The sequence below is a fragment of the Poromitra crassiceps genome (assembly GCF_964638095.1).
Source record: "Poromitra crassiceps genome assembly, chromosome: 3".
Classification (NCBI taxonomy): Eukaryota; Metazoa; Chordata; class Actinopteri; order Beryciformes; family Melamphaidae; genus Poromitra; species Poromitra crassiceps.
The window spans coordinates 23,511,684-23,516,284 of record NC_139625.1 but is presented as its reverse complement, the minus strand read 5'-3'; positions in this window follow the sequence as shown (position 1 = coordinate 23,516,284).

Genomic DNA, 4,601 nt, shown 5'->3' with positions numbered 1-4,601 from the left:
CAGCATCACAGCCGACATCCACACGCTGCACGGCGGCTCTCTCTGCTCTCTCTGACGGGGATCGGGCTCTCACTGCACTGCTGCACCGGCACAACTCCTCTCTCTCTCTAGATCATCAATGTCCTTCGGTCTGCGCGTCTTTGGGCAAATCGGCTCGAGTCGGGCGGGTTCATGGAGTGTTAATTGGACCTTGATGCGAATTCCGATATAACCCGATAGGGGTGCTTCAAGTCATGCTGGATCGTTAGATTACACTAAAACTTGGACAAACAGCTTGATTCACATGTTATTTACGAGCACGGGATGCTGCGAGTGCGCCTCTGCAAGGTCCGAAACTTTTCTCCCATTACGCGCAGGCAGCCCCGAGCAGAGATGCGCCAACCTGGATTAGCTCTCCTCCTTCCGGAGCAAAAGATACGTGAGGAAAAATAATCACACTCTTAGGTTTGTAATATTACTCACGTTGATAGTGTTGTTCAACAGCAGACCCGAGACACCGTCAACCATATTTATTTACCCATATTTCGGTGTGGTTATTCACGCTTGTTTCCCTCCTTACAGCGAAGGAGAAATCTCCTCAGATTGACCAGCCTGAAAATCCACGTCTTGATCTGTTTTAATTGCAGCTCAACAAGGAAGGAAATAGATCCCTAATTGACGAGCACGCTCCAGTTCCCTTTGTGCCCACGCTTACACATGAACTGCGAGACAACAGCATCCCTCTCTCTCTCTCTCAAACACACACTGCCAGGCCAGCCAGGCTCTCAGCATCTCAAACTTGGTGCTCCCCCCGCCTGCTGCCGCCACTGGCTCGGATCCAAAGTGACTTCACTCTCGGTGCGCCTTCACTTCCCGTGCGTCACGCCGACTAGAATCCAAACGTGGTCCCATGCAACCTGACTGGACCTACACGGTGACTCCAGCCCTCACCGGCTGGACCACATTCAATGTAATAACCCCCCCCCCCCCCCCCCCCCCACACACACACACACACACACCATCTCTCTCTCTGTGCGGGCGGGGGGCATGCCTCACACCCCCTCTGGGGACTCGGGCTGGGTGGCTGACTCACTGCGCTCCACCACAGCCAGAATCGAGATGTAGGCTAGTGGAAGCTATAAACACCTCAACTCACTTTAGCCACATGTTCTTTAAAATGGCTAAACATCGTTTTTCCGCAACGCTTTTCAGGCTAGCAAGAAATCTTTAGGGCACAAATTCACAGTGAGTAGCTCTCAAACCGAGGATAGTATTACATAATAGCCTAGTCTGTTTTTATTGGTTATCGTTTGCCTGTTCGCAGGAAGGTCATTGTTTGTTTGTTTACCACTACACGCGTCCGTCTGCCTGAAGGCGGTTTATTTGCATCGCAGGCTGAATATAAAGCGCCGGACATAAAGTTCAGCGTGTAGCTGGTCTTTGTGTTCGGAAGCTGCGGACTGATGGATGGGCGCAGGGGGACTGGGCGCCTGATGGACCGCTGGAACACTGGAGTCATTTTCCATCAGTGTCCATTAGGCCCAAAGGGCAAGCAAGCAGAGGCAAAAACCTCTCAGCCAGAAACCTGTCTGACAGAATGCTGCCAGCCACCCCTGCTCTGTCGAGTGTGTGTGTGTGTGTGTGTGTGTGTGTGTGGGGGGGGGGGGGGGGTTACAATGCAAACATAGGCTATATATTACTCATATTCAATGATGTAATTACACGTTTCAATTGCAACTTAAAACGTTTCAGGATTCTGCTCATGTTGAAACCAGGCAGAATAAGGTTGATCCTCCACTTGTATTAAGACTTGCAACAAGTTAATTTGTATTGGCAAATTCAATTGTCTCACCCCTCTGGCAGATTTTGTCACTGGCATTGAAGAAATTAGGATTTCCAGTTTAAATAGAGGAAATTACAAACTGAACATTTGCAGGGATATCAGCAGTAACGGCAAGAAAATGAGCCTGACTCACTTTGTCCTATGGTTCCAAGTGCTACAGGCCCATGTTATAATTTTAAACCGTGAACCTTTCTTTCTGCAGCTCCATCTTTCACATCTTATTGTGCCTCTCTGTTGGATCCTCTATGCAAAGTGTCCTAGTTTTCCCATGCCCTGCTCTGCCTGCAAAGTAAAGCCTATCATTTGGGCTGCATGAATTCAGGCAGGAAGCAAACCCATGCACCCCCCCCCCCCCATCCCCATAACCCAAATACAGCTGCGTGTTGTCCGCCTCTGTGGATGAATTATTCAACACATCTGTCTGAGGCGTGCATATGTAAACAGGTGGATAGTCTCCTGATGGCTTTTTTAAGGGGAGCCACTATGGGGTAAAGGCATCATTCACCTTAGACTCAGGCTTACGAGCCTTTGCTGTGTCACTCTAAAAGTAATTCTAAATCTCACATAAACTGTGCAGACTAAACATTACTACATGAAATCAGATGTGTGCGCTCTGTATGTCTCTGCATCAGGGCCTTTAATGCTGAGATCGTTCTCCACTTAACTCCTCAGACATAAATTACAGACGTGTGAATTATCGCCCGGCTCCAAAATGTAAATACTGAGCAGATGAAAGTCCTCTACCTTTTTCAAACTTTTGACTAATACTGTGCACATTTATATTCAGTCAACTCTCTTACTCAGTCTCTTACAAGGCATAGATGCAGTGTCTTGCTCAAGGACACACTGGCTGCTGGAATTGAACTTGGGACCGTTACAGGACAGTCTCTCTAACTGGTAGTGCACCCTGCCCTGGTTCAGTCACCATCAGGCGTGATCTGCGGGTGTGTGTGTGTGGCCTCAGTGTTTGCTTGATTGGAGACCATATACTAATGTAAATAAACGTTCCCAGATGTGGTGGAATCACGACTCCACATGGTTTCATTTAATCACCCAGGGGCACAGCGCTGGACGAGGCCAGAATAAAACACACAACAGACCAGGACTCCCAAACAAACGGAGAGGAGGGGTACAGTTACATGCAAGGCACATTGAACTACTTTATGTATTGAGACGGCAACATTTTTTATGTTTTGGCAGTTTACTTTACTGATTTTGGTTGTCATGAAAGTACCTTCTTTGATATGAGATGAAAAAAATGACTGCACTTTTTCAAGTATATTCCACCAATTTCAGTCTTTCAAATGCTTCTTGACTGATTAAGCAGTGTTTGTAAGCCAATAAATTATCATCTTAATACTTATTTTACTTTGAGTTACCCTTCCACCCAATTATACAATCTCTTTGCATTTGAATATATCCCGATGAGGATTGTGTGTAGACTGCACCCTGCTCTTAAGTCCTCTTGTAGCAGAGTGAAATAACTACTAAGTTGCTGCAAGTACACAGGGGTCTGAAGTATCAAAACAGCATTAAAGCATCAAGCTGATTGACATGGGTACATTATGCAACGATGTTTAAGTGCAGGCTAAGAAGTTGCCAGAATATAAAATATCAATTAAGAGTCTGGTAACATTTCTTGGCAGCCGCAGCACAATTTAATACAGTATGTGGCTGCTTTTTAATAGGTTTTCTTCACGTAACATTAAAATAACGATTTCATATCATCTTCATCTGTTCAAAAATATATGCTTTTAGCGCCCAAAAAGGTGCAGTATTGATTTAAATGTCACACTATACCTGATAGTCGACACCCATCTAATACCCTCAAAATGAAAGCTGACCGGCTGACCTTCAAGTCTGATTCTTACCCAAATAAGAGAACAAAAACTTAATAAAGTGCCATGGCCGAATTGTAATTGAGCTCACTGTATATATGACCCTGCTCCACTCCACAAGGTGCTGGAGTATACAAAACCCAGCTCCTCTCAACCACAAACTCCACCAGACTGATTATCCTCCTCTCCTCATTCATCCCCTTCTCAAAAGGCAGAGGATCTGAGGTTAAGCCCTTCTACCGCTTTGTAAAGTAAAAAAATAATAAAATAAATGCATACCAGAAAGCCCAAGGAGGCACTTGATAGATTAAGCCACTAACTATTGACATTGCGTGAGTGGCAGGTAAAGTCACCTCTGTTCACCAGCCCCTTCCATCACCAACAGAGAGAAAGACCTCCCCCTAGTGGTTCCAGAGATATAACCAGTGTTTATCTTTTTACTACTATCACTCACATCCCCGAGGAACTCTGATAAGCATGCATGCCAGATATGCCCGATAACCATGCCCATGTCGGTCTTAATTATTCATCTTTTGAGACGCATCAGCTTGGTTGCCACAGCAACCCTGCTCATCTTCTACATGTCAGCCAGAATTGAAAAGTCAAGATGGAGCACACCAGATGTGAGGATTATTCAAAATCATTGAGAATAGCAAATACCCTGCTATGCTATGAAGATCGAATTTACTCTCCACCCTGCCAGCCTCGGTTGTCACCATCACAGCTGTTTCAGCAAGGGATTGGAGTGGAGGATGAGTGGTCAGTCAGGTTTCAGATGGGATGAGTACAAAGTTGGAAATACAGTAAGACAATAAAAGATAAAAAACCCACCAGTAGTAAACAGGATGTGAAATGTGGAAAATGTTACGAGATGTTAACCGATACAGAGCAGCAGTTCCACAGGACAGAGGGAAGAGACAGAAACCAAACGAGGCCAGATG